This window comes from Alosa alosa, chromosome 3 (genome assembly GCF_017589495.1).
Source record: "Alosa alosa isolate M-15738 ecotype Scorff River chromosome 3, AALO_Geno_1.1, whole genome shotgun sequence".
NCBI lineage: Eukaryota > Metazoa > Chordata > Actinopteri > Clupeiformes > Clupeidae > Alosa > Alosa alosa.
The window spans coordinates 27898303-27905802 of record NC_063191.1 but is presented as its reverse complement, the minus strand read 5'-3'; the positions used below and the strand labels follow the sequence as shown (position 1 = coordinate 27905802).

Below are 7500 nucleotides of genomic sequence, written 5' to 3'. Positions count from 1 at the left end.
TTTGTGTGTTCTTTGTGTGAACGCAAGTCTTTGTGCTTGAGTTCAGGATGTTGTGACGTCATGAACGCAGGTGGAGCCATCATGACGTCATGCTGGAGTTCCAATTCGAGCCGTCAGTTATCATATAAAATCGAGTGCGCTATGCCGAAGTTGGGTGCGCTATGCCGAAGTGCTTGCCAGTGTGAGAGGCTGCGCAGTAATTCATACGTCATGTGACAGCAGCGCCGGATTCGAAATTGGACTATGAAATATTTAGCCTCTTTCTTGTTTTCTCTTTTTTGTAGTTAGTTATCAATAAATCTTTTGAAGAGCATTTTTGCCTTGTCCGCAAGTGAAATTCCACCACACAGGAGTACAATAACCTGCAGCTCTACCATCCATCATGCCCAGTCATGTTGGAGTCCCACAGAAAAGCCAGTAAGTCACACACCCCCACACACGCCTGCGCGCACACACACACACACACACAAACATGCACACTGACACACGCAAGCAGACACACACACGCACACACACTCACACTCACACACACATACTGTACAGACACACGTGTGTGTGTGAAAGGAGCAAAGAGAGAGTGAAAGAAACAGAGAAAAGGGGTGAAACAGAGAGAAAAGGGGAGAGAGAGAGAGAGACAGAGAAAAGGGGTGAAACAGAGAGAAAAGGGGAGAGAGAGAGAGAGACAGAGAGAGAAAGCAACTTGACTGAGAATAATGAACTCCATTAAGTGGGACTCTAACTGATAGCTCATTGTCTTAAAGCATGAAAAGCCCTCTTGTGCACCTCACAAGTGTGTGTGTGTGTGTGTGTGTGTGTGTGTGTGTGTGTGTGTGTGTGTGTGTGTGAGAGAGAGTGTTACAGAGAGTCGGAGTGTGTGTGACACACAGCCCATCATGACCTTTTGACACCTGTCGTGGGCATAGGGGTCGCTAACGCCAACGGCCAGACGCAGAGAGAACAGCGTGACTCCAGAGGGGGTCAGTATGGCCTCTCACTCTCAGAAGGACTAGCCTCCCTTTCTGACTCAATGTGTGTAATAGTGTGTGTGTGTGTGTGTGTGTGTGTGTTCTCTCCCATTCTTTATCAGTGTGTGTGGCTCTCAGTGTATTATGGGGGTTCACAGTTAGAGCAGTACATTGACTCTGACTTGGTACCATGGTACATTATGTGTGTGCAGACTGATCTAGTGGTTGTGTGTGTGTGTGTGTGTGTGTGTGTGTGTTTGAGCACTGAGCATTTGACCCTCCAATGCTTATGCTTTGGATCTTGCTCATGGTATTAAATTAGCAAACAGATGTTGCCTGGCAACTAAATTAACTTTAGTTAGAACCCAGACTTTGCTCTTTGCCCACCATGTAACACTGTGTCTGCTCTGCGGCAGGCTGGCCAGGCATCCACTGGAGTGGCGCTGTGTGCAACGTTGCCCCTGCTGGAGCAGACAGGGAAGTGCATGTGTCTGTGAGCTGCATTGTCTCTGGGTGACCACAGATGACTATCGCTCAGATTTATGAGGGTAACACACACACACACACGCACACACACACACACACGCACACACACACACACGCACACACACACACGCACAGGACACACACACACACACACACAAACACACACACACAGGACACACATGGGGACAAAAGACGGGAAACACAGCAAAGTCACGCAAAGAACACACATACACACACACTAACACACTCTCACACACACACACACACACACACACACACACACTTCTTTCAGGTTAAAAGTGCAGAATGAGCTGTCACAATTGAGGTCTTTGGGCATGTGCAGGAGGATTTGAGCTGTTGGCTATGTTCAAAGAGTATTTGGGTGAGTCTGTTTGGACATGTTTGTGAGGACCAGGGTGTGTGTGAGTGTTTGAGGGTGCTTTGAAAGTCATGCGTGTTTGATGTGTATGTGTGTGTGTGTGTGTGTTGTTACAACCCCCTGTGCCCCCTTCAGGCCTGGCATGGCCAGTGCATGGGCAATGCGAGCCTAACAGGTCTAATTAGCTAATCACGCACACCTGGTAAAGGTGTGTGGGTATTTAAGGGGGTTGTTCTATCTCTTGATTTGGGCACTTTTCTGTTGCAGACACCTCTGGGTTACCGCTCTCCCACTGGCACCGTCGTTCTATCTTGGAACATCATACTGACTTTGGCATACACGCACCCACATGAACACACTTGCATACATGCTTCTACTTTCCCCTAGACATCTTTTGGTAATGATTATTTATTGCTTTTGGTTAAATTTTGGTTAATGGTTAAAATTATCTCTGTTGTCCCGACTCCCTCTTTATGGCGGCTTAGAGCCGGGTCGTAACAGTGTGTGTGTGTGTGTGTGTGTGTGTGTGTATTAGGATGCCAGGGTGTTCATATATATGTGTTAGGGGTGTAAAGATTAACCGATACGTATCGGTATCCGTTTTTAACGTGTAAGATACGGCTACATTGATACGTGAAGCCCCGTATCGGAATAAAACTGAAATGAACCGGTCGTTATATCGATTTACATGTTACGAATCTGTTCACAACCTTTTCTGCTTGCTCAGACTCTCCTTTACATTGCAAGCAGCGCGTTCATCCCACTTCCGGTTTTGAAACTACGGATTTGTGGGTAATGCAGTTCGTTTTGGGCTACATTCATTGCCCAAAGTTGTCAAAGGACTTCATTACCCATACATCTACTGCAACTTAAGCACGTGACAACTCGCAATTGGTAATTTGTTTGACCAAAATCCAGTGCGAAATTAAACACTTAAACGTCCCACATACTCGACGCACCCGACCAGTAGCGCGACATATGACGTCACAGAAGCGCCGTAACCATTTATACTCGCCATAGACAGTAAAAGAAATGGACGAACAGATTCCGTCGTTTTCAATGGGAGGGCACCGAGTCAAATAGAACGATTTTTCAGTTGGTCCCCCCAGTACTGCACAGACTCGCACTTAACTTCGTGTTGTTAGCCATCGAACTAAATCATATGATAGATAGGCGATACAGAAATTCTTCTCACAATTCCTTTGCCTTCAAAGTCATCAAAGTTAAACATTTATTTAAGTATTATTATTAATATCATCCTCACAAGTGATATCAAGTCGTGTTAATGTTGAAACTACCACACATGATCATCTTCAAAAACAGTCATGGTAAAACAAACTAAAAAAAGTTATAGCCTAGCACTGCTACCTAGCACTAGAAGCTAATCTTCTTAACACTTTTCTGACCTACGGTCAATCCATCGAAAACCTCTGAAATGATTATTGTTAGTGCCGTTTTTTCATTAGGTTTACTTGCCTCTATCCAATGCTTTACCTTAACATACAAATGTATTGTAGGCTACATAGCTTTGTTCATGAGTTTCAGTGCTGGCTGGACTGAGCTTCTTATCCAAACAATACGGTTATCTCCCTACGGTGCGTTAGCTTCCCTACAACCGGACTCGCTAATTATACTTCGTACGGGAACCTCAACGTTACACACACACACACACAAGGTAGCTGAGCCTGTTTTGCCTTCTATTGTTTATGTAGATAATACAGAAGCTACAATGTCGGCACAGGATATATGCTATATGAAGTTATGGCATTTTTAAAAAATCCTAAAATGAATGGGCTTCTATGGGGTTAGCAGAGAAGTGGTCCCTCCAGCCTCCATTGATTCTTCTACTTCCGGGAATTCGCCTGCCCCCTTAATACTCGCGCGTGGTGGTTGCGACACTAGTTGCAATATTCTCCTGAACAGAGGTGTCGCTGTTGTGAAAAGACTAACGCTAACTACATTAGACAGCAGAAGAAGCTGCAGTAAGAAACACTAGTAGCTACCAGAGCCCGTTTTACGGAGAGCCGGATCACTCCCTATTAACTCCATTGTACCTGCAATATGTTGCAGTTCCGCTAGGGGCGATCACGAATAAGTGCAAAAACAATGGGGGTCTATGGATCTAGACGGCTAAATTTGTCTCTTTCACCTGGTTGTCGTTGAGAAATTGAAGATTTGATTGTGGTTTCTGCAAGCTCAATATGGATTATAGGTCAAAAGTTGAATGAACGAGTAGTCACGTCCTTTCAATTTCTTACAGGTTGGGTTGTTGTTGCCCACAACACACTAGCTTTCTGCTAATGAATGACGTCATTGACACATTTGAAAGGCTTTTTAGAACAAATAAGTGACTCAAAAAATATAATACTCAGCGGTTTGTATTTTCTCTGCCCCCCTCTTTTGAATGCAACATCTGAATTTCTGGGCAAAAAAATTATATCCCGAGAAAAGTGGATTTGAGGGGTACAGCTCCATAGGCCTCCATTCATTCTGCACTTATTCGTGAGCGCCCTCATGTGGAACCAGAAAAGGAACTGCAACCAGTTCAGAAACCGGAAGTTTCCCAAAAGTGGCGGTTCTCCCCTTATTAGACAATAGGCTTGTGCAACTTGAGGCAGATCTGACTTGGTCTGGCTTTTCACGTGAAACGTGATCTTCAGAGGCTAGCCGGGAGGAGCTACAACAGAGGGCAGCTCATCCCGACAGACAGGCTACAGTCTGCCTGGACGTGAAGGGAGACATGTGGGAGATATCGCGGAATTTTGTTTTTAATAAAACACAGCAGAACTTTCATTCTTACTCTATTCTAATGAGCATGATGACTGATGAAATAAATTCTTATGATGTAGTTTAAATAAACCACTGTTGGCATACAGTTAACAGGCCTGCTTTGTAGCACATAAATTCAATATCAAGTGTTTTCCCTATATGTGTGTCTATCTATTTAACCAACAGCAGAAAATAACAGAATATCCAAACGTTTTCAGTAGGCTAGCCTACCATTGTTGCAGAAATCACGTTTAAGAAGGTATCCCTTTGATTTCTGTTTATTTTCGCATATTCCAACATAAGGAAGCAGCATGAGACTCCCGTCAAAATCGTCACGAGGACATTCCTCCCAAATGGCCCTATCACGTCTTTGAACTGACGTCATGAGGGCGTGTTTCAGCTCGTGCAGCTCATGGAAGGCAACTGCAAGATCTGTCTGCAGGCTAAGACTCCCGCGATATTTTAAGGTCATGTGACATGGTGTCACGGTGGTAAGTCCCTCCCCGGCTGACAGAAGTCGGACAGAATTTCTAACCAGTATGCATTGCGTCCATCCCAGTATGCATTGTGTTCAACCCAGCATGCATCACATCAAGTCAGATCTGCACAGATCTGCCTCAAGTCGAACACGCCTATTCTCTGAGGCTACCAAGGGGGCAGGCGAATTCCCGGAAGTAGAAGAATCAATGTAAGCTGGAGGGACCACTTCTCTGCTAACCCCCATAGAAGCTCATTCATTTTAGGATTTTTTTGAAATACCATAACTTCAAATAACATATATCCTGTGCCGATATTGTAGCTTCTTAGCCTGGCGAGCCAGACCCACATTAAAATGTAGGGTCTGGGCACTCACCGTTTGCAGTGCTCAGTCCGAGGGGCGGGATAATCAGTTGTCTTTCAAATTCCCTCTGCACGTAATAGGACAGCGGCAGCGCTATGAGTCCCATGCGTTTCCCACCAGTGGAGCTAGTTGGCTAGTTCAAACGTTTGCCAACATAATAAAAGCTTAACTCGTGTCACACTGTTCGCCAGCAGCAACATCCATCTGATTTGTTTTCAAGTAGCAGGGAATTCAAGCCAAACCGTTGCAACTCTGCCATCAATCATTATGTTAAGCCCACCTAACGACTCTATACACGATTTCAATGGCCTGATTAAGTTTCGATTTCTGGAGCTCACAAGCCAACGGAGAGTTGCTAGACTAGCCCTGGCAGCAAATGTAATTTTGCTGTCTAGATTTCTAGGCTAGTAGCTTCTGTGTAATCTACATAAACAATAAAAGGCAAAACAAGACTCGACTACCTCGTACGTAATGTTAGGTTCCCGTAAGAAGACTGTTTAGCATGTCCGGTTGTAGTGAAGCTAACGCACCGTAGGGGCATAATCGTATTGTTTGGATAAGAAGCTCAGTCCAGCCAGCACGGAAACTCATGAACAAAGCTATGTAGCTGCATTGTATGTTAAAGTAAAGTATTGCATAGAGGCAAGTAAACCTAATGAAAAACGGCACTAACGATAATCATTTCAGAGGTTTTCGATGGATTGACCGTAGGTCGGAAAAGTGGAAAGAATATTAGCTTCAAGGCTATAACTTTTTTGTTTTGTTTTAGCATGACTGTTTTTGAAGATGACCATGTGTGGTAGCTTCAACATTACACGACTTGGTATCACTTGTGAGGATGATATTAATAATAATACATAAATAAATGTTTAACTTTGATGACTTTGAAGGCGAAGGAAGTGTGAGAAGAATTTCTGATTCATATCTATCATATGAGTTACAAGATTCAGTTCGATGACTAACGTCACAAAGTTAAATGTGAGTCTGCGCAGTACTGGGGGGACCAACTGAAAAATCATTCTATTTGACTCTGTGCCCTCCCATTGAAAACGACGGAGTCTGTTCGTCCATTTCTTTTACTGTCTATGGTAGCTACCTAGCTAGCCTCTGTGATGGTACTTCAGACTTTGGTTGCTACTATTCACAACTACCATCATCATTATCATCTAGTTTCCAAGGTGTGTGCATAGGTAGATAGATAGATAGATGGATATGTAGATAGATACTTTAGTCATTTTGAATAATTTAAACAGTTTAGTTAGCTGGCTAGCTAGCTAGCAGCTGGCTGAGTTTGTGTAATTTCCTGAAGTAGAAAGAGATTTTGTTCAGGCCTTAATAGATAACCTTTGTTTGAAAATAAATCGTTTCTATTATTTCCTCTTAATTCCATGACTTGCAACTCTCACTGGTAACTTTGTTAACTTATCCAGCAAACTAATAAAAATTCACGACTGTAACAAAACACTGCAACTCTCGCTTGCCCTCGAACTAGTCCATCTTCCTGTTTCCGCCTTGTCGCTTTCGTCTGAAAAAAAAATTAGTGGTGCGCGCTACCTGCAGCTACCTGGCTTCAATCCTGGCGCGCCAGCAAGATTTACGTCATTTTGACGTCACGTTGTCGCGCTACCGGTCGGGTGCGTCAGGTATGTAGAAGCCCTTACTGTAGCATTCCTAAACGGCAACGATAGTCTGTAGAGTAGCCTTACGTTTGATGAAGGGATTTCCTTAATGTTAAAGGATAATTTGGCCCTTGCTGCTAAAACGTTGCACAAATTATTATTATTTTGTTCATATTCACTCAGACTTGGAACAAAATAGGCCCAGTTCATTGCTATGTAGGCCTATTTTATTCTTGTAGGCTAGGCTATATGAGAAAAGGCCAATATTGTCTTAAGCACTGTTTTATTTTATTTCGGTATTGTCTTACCTCAACAATAGGCTACAGCTCCTTGAAAACAATCAGATATAACTATAAAATCTATAAAGTCTATAAAAATGTATTTTTATGTTGTATTTGGCTGCTGTGTTTGACTGAAATGTAGACTATTTTTTTTTCATTT

The 7500-nt window shown here is 43.4% G+C and overlaps 1 protein-coding gene across 1 annotated transcript in view; it reads right to left on the bottom strand.

Moving 5' to 3' along the window:
- Positions 1 to 7500, bottom strand: part of myo10l3 (myosin X, like 3) — a 105330-nt gene that overhangs the window by 42365 nt on the left and 55465 nt on the right.